Source organism: Cetorhinus maximus, chromosome 1 (assembly GCF_964194155.1).
Source record: "Cetorhinus maximus chromosome 1, sCetMax3.hap1.1, whole genome shotgun sequence".
Taxonomy (NCBI): Eukaryota; Metazoa; Chordata; class Chondrichthyes; order Lamniformes; family Cetorhinidae; genus Cetorhinus; species Cetorhinus maximus.
In genome coordinates this window covers 197,251,619-197,265,354 of record NC_135879.1, presented here as the reverse complement: position 1 = coordinate 197,265,354, position 13,736 = coordinate 197,251,619, and positions in this window count along the sequence as shown.

Sequence of the window (13,736 nt, the reverse complement as noted above, 5' to 3'; positions counted from 1 at the left end):
AAAATTGATTAACAAATCCCTGCATCTAGCAGTGCAGAATTCAAAAGAAAGGAGGTAATATTAGAATTTTACAGGACCATATTTAGACTGTACTTGGGATTACTGCAGATTTGAGCACCCTCATACAGAAAGGATATAAAAGCAATAGGAAAGGTGCACTGTAGGTTCACCACTGAAGGACGAGGAGGCACGGTTAGGAAGAGAAACTTGAGAAGCTTGGGCTTTTTCGCTAAAGCTGCAAGGAGTGGGTGAGTGAGTGTGAGTAAGTGTGTGTGAGAGAGAATGTATGTGAGAATGAGTACGTGTGTGAGACTGAGTGAGTGAGTGTGAGAGAGAGAGAGAAGGCTGAGACTGGGAGTGAGCTGTACACACACACACAAGTATCATGGCATCAGGTCAAACATGGGCAAGGAAACTTCCTGTAGGAATAAACAGGTCTTTTTCCGAATGGCAGGCAGTGACTAGTGGGGTACCGCAGGGATCGGTGCTGGGACCCCAGTTATTTACAATATATATTAATGATTTAGATGAGGGAATTAAATGTAATATCTCCAAATTTTCAGATGACACAAAGCTGGGAGGGAGGGTGAGCTGTGAGGAGAATGCAGAGATGCTTCAGTATGACTTGGACAAGCTGAGTGAGTGGGCAAATGCATGGCAGATGCAGCATAATGTGGATAAATGTGAGATTATCCATTTTGGTAACAAAAACAGGAAGGCAGATTATTATCTGAATGGCTATAAATTGAGAGAGGGGAATGTGCAACGAGACCTGGGTGTCCTTGTACACCAATCGCTGAAGGTAAGCATACAGGTGCAGCAGGCGGTAAAGGCAAAGGGTATGTTGGCCTTCATAGCCAGAGGATTCAAGTACAGGAACAGGGATGTCTTGCTGCAATCGTACAGGGCCTTGGTGAGACCACACCTGGAATATTGTGTGCAGTTTTGGTCTCCTTATCTGAGGAGGGATGTACTTGCTATAGAGGGAGTGCAGCGAAGGTTTACCAAACTGATTCCTGGGATGGCGGGACTGACATATGAGGGGAAATTGAGTCGATTAGGATTATATTAGCTGGAGTTCAGAAGAACGAGGGGGGATCTCATAGAAACCTATAAAATTCTAACAGGACTAGACAGGGTAGATGCAGGAAGGATGTTCCCGATGGTGGGGGAGTCCAGAACCAGTCTGAGGATATGGGGTAGACCATTTAGGACTGAGATTAGGAGAAATTTCTTCACCCAGGGAGTAGTGAGCGTGTGGAATTCATTACCACAGAAAGTAGTTGAGACCAATACATTGTATGCTTTCAAGAAGGAGTTAGATATAGCTCTTGGTATCAAAGGGCATGGGGAGAAAGCGGGAATAGGCTATGGAGTTGGATGATCAGCCATGATCATAATGAATGGCGGAGCTGGCTCAAAGGGCCGAATGGCCTACTCCTGCTCCTAGTTTCTATGTTTCTATGACCACCTATCACCCCCAGCTCAGCTGATAAATCATTCCTCCTCCATGTTTAACACCACTTAGAGGAAGCATTGAGGGTATCAAGGGCAAAGAAAGGGTAACTTCAATGTCCATCATCAAGGGTGGCTCGGTAACACCACTACTGATGGAGCTGGCTGCATACTGAAGAACATATCTGCCAGGCTGGGCCTGCAGCAGATGGTGAGGAAACCAACAAGGTGGAGAAACCCACTAGATCTTGTCCTCACAAATCAACCTGTCACAGGTGTATCTGTCCATGACAGTATAAGTAGGAGCAACCACCACACAGACCTTGTGAAGATTAAGTGTTGTCTAGCGCTATGACTGTGCTAAATAGGAGGGATCCAGAACAGATTTAGCATCTCAAAGCTGGCCATCCACAAGGCGCTGTGGGCCATCAGCAGCAGCAGGGCTGTATTGAACCACAATCTGTAACCTCATGGCCCAGCATATTCCCCACTCTACCATCACCATCAAGCCAAGGAGTCAACCTTGGTTCAGTGAAGAGTGCAGTGTGCAGGAGGGCATGCCAGGAGCAGCACCAGGCATACCTAAAAATGAGGTGTCAACCTGATGAAGCTGCAACATGGGACTACTTGCATACCAATCAGTGGAAGCAGCAAGCAATAGACAGAGCTAAGTGATCCCACAATAAATGGGTCAGGTTAAAGCTCTGCATTCCTGCCACATCCAGTTGTGAATGATGGTGGACAATTAAAGAACAAGGGGAGGAGACTCCATAAATATCCCATCCTCAATGATGGAGGAGCCCAACACATCAGTGCAAAAGGAAAGGCTGAAGCATTTGCAACCATCTTCAGCCAGAAATGCCGAGTGGATGATCCATTTCAGCCTCCCCCTGAGGTCTCCAGCATCATAGATGCCAGTCTTTAGCCAATTTGATTCACTCCTCGTGATATCAAGGAACGGCTGAAGGCACGGGATACTGCAAACATCATGAGCCCTGGGCAACATTCCAGCAATTGTACTAAAGTCTTGTACTTGCCCTGCCCCTAGCCGAGTTGTACCAGTACAGCTATACCACTGGGATCTACCCAAGAATTTGGAAAATTGCCTAGGTATGTCCTATTCACCAAAAAACAGGGCAAATCCAATCTGTCCAATTACTGGCCCATTAGCTTCTCTCGATCATCAGCAAATTATTGAAGGCTTCGTCAAGAGTGCTATCAAGCGGCACTTGCTCAGCAATAACCTGCATTCTGATGCCCAGTTTGGGTTCTGCAAGGGCCACTCAGCTCCTGGCCTCATTACATCCTGGTCCAAACATGGACAAAAGAGCTGAACTCCCGAGGTGAGGTGAGAGTGACTGCCTTGGCATTAAGGCAGCATCTGACTGAGTGTGGCATCAAGGACCCCTAGCAAATGGAAGTCAATAAGAATCAGGGGAAAACTCTAAAACTCTCCATTAGTTGGAATCATACCTAGCACAAAGGAAGATGGTTGTGGTTAATGGACGCCAATGATCTCAGTCCCAGGCAACTGCTACAGAGCTCCTTAGGATAGGGTCCTAGGCTCAGCCATCTTCGGCTGCTTTATCAATGCCCTTCCTTCCATCATAATGTCAGAAGTGGGGATGTTCAGTGATGATTGCACAATGTTCAGCATCATTTTCCCTAGAGAAGGTTGTCTTCAACCACTGCAGTCCTCAGATACTGAAGCAGTCCATGTCCATATGTATCAAGACCCAGGCAACATTCAGGCTTGGTCTGATAAGTGGCATGTAACATTCAGGCCACACAAGTGTCAGGCAATGACCATCTCCAATAAGAGAGAATCCAACCATCTTCCTTTAACATTCCAGCATTACCTTCACTGAATCCCCCACTATCAACATCCTGGGGCTACCATTGAACAGAAACTGAACTGGACCAGCCATATAAATACTGTGGCTACAAGAGTAAATCAGGGGCTGGGAATTTTGAGGTGAGTAACTCACCTCCAGGCTCCCCAAAGCCTGTCCACCATCTGCAAGGCACAAGTCAGAAATGTAATGTCTCCACTTGCTTGGATGAGTGCAGCTCTAACAATGTTCAAGGAGCCTGCACCACCTTAAACATTCACTTCCTCCATCGCTGATGCAAAGGGGCAGCAGTGTGTACCATGTGCAAGATGCACTGCAGCAACTCAGCAAGTCTCCTTTTCCACCACCTTCCAAAAATGTGACTGCGACTACCTAAAAGGACAAGGGCAGCAGATTCATAACATCACCGCCTGGAAGTTCCCCTCCAAGCCACTCACCATCCTGACTTGGAAATATGTCGCCGTTCCTTCACTGTCACTGGGTCAAAATTCTGGAACTCCTTCCATAACAGCACTGTGGGTGTACCTGCGCTAGATGGACTGCAGTGGTTCAAGGCCACCTTCTCAAGGGTAATTAGGGAAGGGCAAAAAATGTTGGCCTTCCCAATGACACCAACATCCCATGGAAGAATAAAATAAAATTGATCTGACTCATAGACTCATAGACGTCTACAGCACAGAAGGAGGCCATTCAGCCCATCGTGTCTGCGCCGGTCAACAAAGATCTGACCACCCTAATCCCATTTTCCAGCGCTTGGCTCATAGCTCTGGAGGCTATGGCAACACAAGTGAATATCTAAATATTTCTTAAATGTTACGAGAATTTCTGACTCAACCGCCTTTTTCAGGCAGTGAGTTCCAGACTCTCATCACCCTCTGGATGAAAATATTTCTCCTCAATGCCCCTCTTAGCCTCTACCTCTTACCTTAAATTTGCCTTTTGCTTATTGACCCCTCTACTAATGGAAAAAGTGCCTTCCTATCCACCCTACCTATGCCCCTCATAATCTTATACACTTCTATCAGGTCCCCTCTCGACCTTCGTTGCTCCAAGGAAAACAACCCCAGCCTATCCGATCTTTCCTCATTGCTCAGACCCTCCAGCCTGGGCAACATCTTGGTGAATCTCCTCTGCACCCTCTCCAATGCAATCACATCCTTCCTATAATGTGGCGACCAGAAATGCACACAGTACTTCAGTTGTGGCCTAACCAGCATTTTATACAGTTCCATCATAACCTCCCTGCTCTTGTATTCTACACCTTGGCTAATAAAGGCAAGTATGCATTCTTAATCACCTTATTCACCTGCCCTGCTATCTTCAGCGATCTATGGATATGAATGCCAAGGCCCCTCTGATCCTCAGCGCTTTCCAGGGTCCTACCATTCATAGTGTAATCCCTTGCCTTGTTCGCCCTCCCCAAGTGCATTACCTCACACTTTTCCCAGTTGAATTCCATTTGCCACTGCTCTGTTCACCTGACCAGTCCATCGATATCCTCCTGCAGTTTACGTCTATCCTCCTCATTAATTACCACCCTACCAACTTTTGTGTCATCTGAAAACTTCTTGATCATGCTCCTTACATTTAAGTCCAAACCATTTATGTACACCACAAACAGCAAGGGCCCCAGCACCAAGCCCTGCGGAACTCCAGTGGAAACAGACTTCCAGTCACAGAAACATCCCTCTACCATCACCCTCTGCTTCCTACCTCTCAGCCAGTTTAGGATCTAACCTGCCACTTTGCCTTGAATCCCATGGGCTCTTACTTTCTTGACCAGTCTGCCATGAGGGATCTTATCAACGGCCTTGCTAAAGTCCATGTAGACCACATCAAATGCATTTCTCTCATCAATGCTCCTGGTTACCTCCTCAAAAAATTCAATGAAATTTGTCAAACACGACCTTCCCTTAACAAAGCCATGCTGACTATCCCTGATAAATCTGTCTCTCCAAGTGCAGATATATTCAGTCCCTCAGAATCCTTTCTAGTAACTTCCCCACCACCGAGGTCAGACTGACTGGCCTGTAATTTCCTGGTCTATCCCTTCCTCCGTTTCTTAATAATGGGACAATGTTAGCAGCCCTCCAGTCCTCTGGCACCTCACCTGTGGTCAGAGAGGATTTGAAAATTACTGTCAGGGCCCCTGATATCTCTTCCCTTGTTTCTCTCAACAGCCTGGGATACATCTCATCCGGGCCTGCAGATTTATCCACTTTTAAGGCTAAACCCGCTAGTACCTCCTCTCTCTCTATGTTAATTTCCTCTAATATTTCACAGTCCTCCACCCTGATGTCTATATCTGCGTTGTCCTTTTCCATTGTGAAGACCGACGCAAAGTGTTCATTGAGGACTGTACCCACGTCTTCCAGATCCACACACAGATTACCTCTATTATCCTTAATTGGCCATACTCTTTCCCTAGTTATTCTCTTGCTCTTTATATATTTAAAAAACCCCTTTGGGTTTTCTTTTATTCTACCCACCAACGCTTTCTCATGCACTCTCTTAGCTTTCCTAATTTCCTTTCTCAGTTCCCCTCTGCACTTTTTATACTCCTCTAAGGACTCTGTCGTATTGAGCCCTCGATATCTGCCATAAACTTCTCTTTTTTCTTAATCCTAACCTCTATGTCCCTTGACACTCAGGGTTCTCTGGACTTGCCGCCCCCCCGCCCCTGCCCTTTGTCTTTACGGGAACATATTTGCCCTGTACTCTTGCTATTTCCTCCTTGAATGCCTCCCACTGCCCTGACACAATTTTATCTGCAAGTAGCTGCTCCCAGTCCACTTGGGCCAAATCATATCTCATCTTAGTAAAATTAGCCTTTCTCCAGTTTAGAATTTTTATTCCCGGTTCAACCTTATCCTTTTCCATAACTATCCAAAATCTAACTGAGTTATGGTCACTATCTCCAAAATGCTCCCCTACTGATACGCCTTCCACTTGCCCAGGCTCATTTATGAATATTGGGTCTAGAACTGCCCCCTCCCTTGTTGGGCTTTCTACGTACTGGCTCAAAAAGTTCTCCTGGATGCAACTTAAGAATTTTGCTTCCTCCCTACCTTGCACACTAAAACTATCCGAATTAATATTTGGGTAGCTAAAATCCCCGATTATTATTGCCCTATTATTCTTACACTTTTCTGAAATTTGATTACATATTTGATCCTCTATCTCTCCCTGAATGTTTGGGGGCCTATAGTACACACCCAACAGCGTGTTTCCCCCTTTTGTGTTTTTTACTTCTAACCATATGGCTTCATTTGATGATCCTTCCAAGATATCATCTCTCCTCACTGCTATAATTGATTCCTTGATCAATATTGCAAACCCCCCCTCCTCTTCTATCCCCCTCTCTATTTCGTCTGAATACCCTATAACCAGGAATGTTGAGCTGCCAATCCTGCCCTTCCTTTAGCCAAGTCTCGGTCATAGCTATGATATAATACTCCCACGTGCCTATCTGTGCTCTCAGCTCATCTGTCTTATTCCTCAGGCTGCTTGTATTAAAATATATTCCATTTAGCCTTGCTAAACTCACTTCTTTCTTTTCTAGCCTATATTTCCTCTGCCTTCCAGACTCACTTACTAACTTTGCAACTTCTAATTCCATCTCAGCTTTTCTTCCATCTGAACTACTTTTCAGGGTCCCATCCCCCTGCTAATTTAGTTTAAATCCGCCCCAACAGCATTAGCAAACCTCCCTGCGAGGATGTTGGTCCCCTTCCTGTTCAGATGTGACCTGTCCAGCTTATACAGGTTCCACCTCCCCCAGAAACGGTCCCAATGCCCCAGAAATCTAAAGCCCTCCCTCCTGCACCATCTCTCCAGCCACACATTCATCTGCTCTATCCTTCTGTTCCTATACTCACTATTGTGTGGCACCGGGAGTAATCCGGAGATTACTACCTTTGAAATGCTGCTTTTCAATTTCCTACCTAACTCCTTAAAGTCTGCTTGCAGGACCTCATTCCTTTTTCTTCCTATGTCATTGGTCCCAATATGGACCACAACATCTGGCTGTTCACCCTCCCCTTTCAGAATGTCCTGCAGACATTCCATAACATCCTTGGCCCTGGCACCTGGGAGGCAACATATGATCCTGGAGTCATGTCCACGGCCACAGAAGCTTCTGTTTACTTCCCTCACTAACGAATCCCCTACCACTATTGCCGTTGCACACTTCTTCCTCCCACCCTGAGCAGCTGGACCACCCACAGTGCCATGGCCTTTGCTCTGGTTGGCCTCCAGAGAGGAACTGTCACGCTCACCGTTTTCCAAGACCGAGAAATGGTTTGCGAGAGAGATGCACTCGGGGGATTCCCTCACTGCCTACCGGCTCCCCTTCTTCTGTCTGGCAGTCACCCATTTCCTCTCTGCTGATCCCATCAAATTCAGAGTTGTTTAGAATTTAATTTCAGATTATGTTTGTCTCCCCTGCGAACTCTGATAAACTGAAATCATTTGCCAAGAAAAGCAGGAGGCGATTTCCAAGTGGCAGCTAAACATCTGTAAAGTGGATTATGCCTGAAACCATTGATCTGAGACATTTACCATTTCGAGGTCTGGGGCATATTTCCATAATGAGGGTAAACTGACAGAGCTATTTGCATTTCTAATTGGCAGCTCGCCCACTGGAAGTGTAAAATATCTGTCACGAGCTTCCAAAATTTAAAGGCAGCCTGCATGTCTTAGAGATCTCAGTGAATGAGGTGACCTGAAACAAAGAGGTGTTGCTTTCAGCAGACAGGCAGAGAGTGTCAGACAGTCTGGCAACCATGGGAAGAGGTAGCAGAGCATATGAATACCAGGGGCCTGACACCACAGGCCTAGTAGGAATGCAGGATGAAATTCAATGACCTGACCAGAGCTTATAAGGTAAGTTTACCATTCATGACTTTCATCAAATCCACATCGTCCTGCATTACTCTACTGCAGACCCAGCACTAGTAAGAGGATGGTGTGATCAGTCATGTTGAAGGCTGCAGAGAGGATGGGAGAACAAGGAGCAATAGTGCACCATGACCACAGTCATGGAGATTGGCATTATAACAATAAAAACAGAAAATGCTTGAAATGATCAGCAGATCCGGCAGCATCTTTGGAGAGAGAAGCAGAGTTACCATGAAAGATCTGTGATCTTCAGAGACCTAAAACATTGGGCTGAGCTTCCAAAGAGTGGCAATCAGAGTCGGACTGCCCCTCTGCTCCTCCTTTCTTATTTGGAAATCTTTTCGATCCTGTCTCACCCGATCTTCCGGCTCAGGCCGGGCGAGAACTGTGCAGTGCAGTGCATTCTTGAAGCCTTCGTTTGAGTGTTGCAGAATTGGATAAGAGGCAGCCATGCCCCCTTTTTTTATGCCACTGGCTGCAGTAAATCAGGTAAGTTTGAAGGTCCAGACACTTCCAAGCCAGGGAGAAGGTAGCTTTATCAGATAAGTTGTTAGAATTTGGGGGAGGGCAATGTTAGACAGTCATGGGGTGGGGAGGGGGTGGTGTCGGACAGTCTTGGGGGGGCATTATCGGACAGTCCATAGGGGGTTGTTGGACAGTCAAGGGGTTTGTCGGACAGTCAGGTGGCGGGTGTAAGACAGTCGGGTGGGGGGTGGTGTCGGGCAGTCAAGATGGGGGGAGGGGGGAGGGTGTATCAGGCATTCGAGGGCGGGGGGGGTGGTGATATCCAACAATCGGGAGTGTTGTTGGATGGTCGGTGTGGGATGTCAGACAGTGGGGGGGTGTTGGACATTTGGGGGATGTTGGACACTTGTGGGGGGCATTGGACAGTCAGTTGTTTGTCGGACAGTTGGGAGTGTGTTGGACAGTCGAGGGAGGCTGTTGGGCAGTTAGGGGTTGTTCGACAGTTGGGGGGTGTTGGACAGTCGGTGGGTGTCGGGCAGTTAGGGGTGTGGCAGAGAGTCGAGGGAGCCTGTCGGGCAATTGGGGGTGTTGACAGTTGGGGGGGTGTTGGACAGTTGGGGGTGTGGCGGAGAGTCAGGGGTTGTGGGACAGTCGGGGATGTCAGACAATTGGGGGAGGGTGTCGGACAGTCAGGGGGTGTCAGAGAGTCAGGGAGTGTCAGAGAGTGAGGGGGTGTCGGAGAGTCAGAGGGTTATCGGACATTCGGGGATATGTTGGATAGCTGGGGTATCAGACAGTCGGCGGGGTGACAGACAATCGGGGTCTGTTGGACAATCAATGGGGGTATCAGACAGTTCAGAGCGGTGTATTGGACAGTTGGGGAGGCATGTCGGGCATTAGGGGTTGGAGCGGAGGGTGGTGGGGGGGAGTCCCCTGCAGGTTTGGGGGTTGGATATATTCGGCAGGTGGGGGCAGACTCCTGGAGGTTGGGGGAGTCCTGTGGGGTGGTAGTCTTTGGGTGGGGGGCGTACCCTGTGGGTTCGTGAGGGTGGGCAGGGTCCCGTGGTCGGGGGGGCGGGGTGGGTGAATGTGGATCTGTGCAATAGTTACCCAGAAGCTAGAAATGGTTTTAATTCCTCTAATTTTTTCTGGGTAACTTTTGCTGCTGTACAACAGTTAGAACCATCCAAAGATTGTGACTTAAATCACATTTTTGAATGGTTCCCAGTGCAGGACAATTGACCATCGGAAGTTTGCACTTCCCGGGCAATTGCTTTGTAATGCTTACCTGGGAACTTCCAGGGAAGGCGGGGGCTCCCCAGCATCTCTTTGGGGTACCCCCCAGTTACACTGACCTGGACCTCAGCAGTTACAGCCCATACTGCCATACACGGAGGGCATTTCCTGTTTTCATTTCAGCCTCTTATGCATCTGCAGCATTTTGCTTTTGTATTAGTGTGATGTCATATATGACTTTGGTTGGGGCTGGTTTGCTGTTTAGGGACGGAAACCCAATTGGAAAGATTCAAACGTGGAGTTGTGGGAAAGAAGGATACAAATTTGGAAGGTGACAATCCATTCAAGGACTTTGGCGAGGAAAGGGAGGTTGGAATGGGGTGATGGTTTGCGCAGGGTTCAGGTTGTGTTTTTGCACGAGAGATGTGAGATAGCAGGTTTGAAAAGGTGAGGGACAATACCTAAAGGCAGCATTTAAAAGAGGCCTCTTTCAGATGTTATTAATTTGCATATATTCAACATTTTTTGTCTTCAATTTAGCTTTCCAGCATTTACAAACTTTTATGTATCTTGTGTATTTCTGCATTAAAATACAATAATGCAAAAATGCAGGGTGGAAATGAAAGTCCATTGGCCTATAGTTAAAATGTTGGATGATTTACAAAGCAACATCGTAATAATATGGCAATCTCTCCTTTGACTCTCACATTCCATACATACAGAAATACTTTGAATAGACTGTGATGCACTGGCTGCCTTGTGTGGTAAAGCATCCTGCTTTCAGTAGCAGAAATGTTCCACTGTTACAGCTTCCCTGCCCCCTGCCCCCACCTCCTAAAGACTGGCTTAACTTCATTCCTTAGAGCTAGAACTACAGCCACAGCACTGATCTTTGTGAGACAAAAAGTGCCTCACCTTTGACCTGGCAGGCAACGATTTCATACAGGCTGTCAGCATGATTGATTGATTTAAGGTGAGATCAAAGCAGGCAGATTCCAGAAAGCTTGTCGATAGCCTGTCATGAAAAAAATATACTGGATGACAAGGTCCATAATCACTGGAAACTATTGATTACACACGAAAGGAAGGAGTAGTGGATAACAAAGTAAAGTTCGGTTTGCCTTGTATTTATTAGCCGATGCCTATAATAAACCTTTTCTTCATGCAGTCCACACACCTCTAACTAGCTAAGCTGTACACCTAGGTATTTATTAGATACAGATTAAATGGTATTGATTCAGCTCCTCATTAAATGTGGTACAGGCTGCAGGGTCCATGGCCTTGTGAGCTAGGCTAATCCACTGAGGCTTTAAGTAGTTTGCTGCACCTCAATCAATAAATATGGCAGTTTGTGTCATTTATTTCACTCAATATAAAGGATCCATCAAATTAAAAAGGGGTCTAATGGATACAGTTTAAGTCCATTCATAAAAGTAATTTGTTTTAAGCTATTGTATTCTGATCAGAATTTTGCATATTGTTGAGTAAGTGATAAATAAGTATCTCACACATGTTTTCTATGATTGCATTATTAATGGTGCACAACCTTCTGAGTCAGGATGAGGCATTAATGCCATGCTCAATGAAGACAATTGTGACTCTTGCAGCCTGGTGTAAATGGAGTGGTGGCTCACTCTTTGTTTACGCTGGCATTCTGACTCTTTAGCAGCATTTCTGAAAGGGTGGCCGACATGCATGCCTGTTTCAGATGGGAGGCCAGTTTTAATACTCAGTGATATACATAGGACATTGGTTGCAATTTTGAGTTACAAATAGGTGTACCATATGTTGCCGATGCTCGGTCTATTTTTACAGGTGTTGAGTGACTTAACAAATGGTCCTTAAAGGGACCACTAGAGGCCATTCAAAATCAACTTCAATGTCTAGTTTATTAGCCTGTGATCACTTATTCCTCAGGGTATTTCTTTTAACGTTTGTGTGCTTATAGGTTACTTTAAAACCCCAGCATTAAATATAGGCCGGGATTTTCGGTGCCCGCTGGCGTCGGGCGTGTTTGGCGGTGTGAGCGGGTGAACGGTTTCACGGCAATGTGAAACCAGTCTGCAATTGCCCGCTCAGCCTGCCAAAGAGGGGCCACATTTCCCACCATCGGACGTCAGGAACCTCATTGTAATACATCAGCATATTATTATAAAGCCAGCCCGCCAGACTCATCCCCAGTGCTGGATCATCCACCCACATCAGTGGGAAAACGCGCTGATGTGTTTCACAACAGCACATAAGCGACACGCACCAGGAGGGCTGCACTTCACTCGGGACTTCAAGGTTTGTTTGCCTACCTTGCTTCAGTCAGCACTCGCAGTCATCAGTGCCAGGCTTCACAGACAGCACCACATCACTTTTAGGGGGGCTCACGGCAGGTCTCTACCTCCAGATCAGCCATATGTGGCTGGCTTTTCAATGGCTGCAGGGCAAGGTCTTGCTTGGGGAAGGGGGAGAAGTGGCCTCAGGCAAGGGAAGGGGCTGCAGGATGAGAGCTGTACTGGGGAAAGAGGGTATCCCAGGGTGTGTGTGTGAGGGCACATGTTGATCTGTGCAAGTAGCCTCAAGGTGAGGGCTGAGGAGGCAGTCTCCAGAGGAGATGAGGCCAGATGGACCGGGAACAGAGACAGCCGGACTTGCGAGGGACACCTCTACTCGGGTAGCGGGCTGAGTTTTTAAAAAAAAATCCAGGAGTGACAGCACAGGAAAACTGCAAGTTCATTGGTTGGTGAGAAGCTGCTGTTGGGAAGTATGTTTAAATAGCTTAAAACTGGAAAAACGTATCATTTATAAAGAAGTAGCTACTTGGATTTCAGTAAGGAACTTGGATTTCCCTAGCAATAGGGAAGTAAAGTTAAATCAAGTCAAAGTGAAATAAAGTAATAAAGTAAACCAAAGAAAGATAAAGTTAGCGTAAGTGTAGTAAAGTTAAGTTACTGGTAATTTATTCTACTCATTCTACTTACTCTAAGTGTAATAAATAGTTTTTAGAGTTATGGGATGGCAGGTCAGTTTGGCCAATTGGAGTGTACATCCTGTGGTATGTGTGAAGTCGTGGACGCACCATGTGTCCCAGACAAACACAGGAAGTGTCACCAGCTGCACAAGCTTGAGCTCCGGGTTTCAGAACTTGAGCGGTAGCTGGAGTCACTGTTGTGCATCCGCGAGGCAGAGGAATACGTGGATAGCACGTTTAGAGAAGTGGTCACACTACAGGTCAGAAGCGTACGGCCAGAGAGGGAATGGGTGACCACCAGGCAGTCTAAGAGAACTAGGCAGGTAGTGCAGGAATCCTCCGAGTCTATCCTGCTTGCTAATCGGTTTTCCATTTTAGATGCTGATGAGGGCGATGGTACCTCAGGTGATGCAGCCACAGCCAAGCCTGTGGCACCACAGGCTGCCTAGCTGTACAGAGGGGAAGGAAGAAGGGCAATAGTCTTAGGGGACTCCATAGTCAGAGGATCAGACAGGTGTTTCTGCAGCAGTAAATGGGATTCCAGGATGGTGTGTTGCCTCCCTGGTGCCAGGGTCAAGGATGTCACAGAGCCGCTGCGGAAAACATCCTTCGGGGGCAGGGGGATCAGCTAGAAGTCATTGTCCACACTGGTACCAACGACGTAGGTAGGAAGAGGGATGAGGTCCTGAAAGCAGATTTCAGGGAGTTAGGAAGGAAACTAAAAAGCAGGACCTCAAGACCAGTAATCTCAGGATTATTTCCAGTGCCACGTGCCAGTGAGCATAGGAATAGCAGGATTGATCAATTAAATACGTGGCTGGAGAACCAATGTAGGAGGGAGGGCATCAGGTTTCTGAGGGATTGGGACT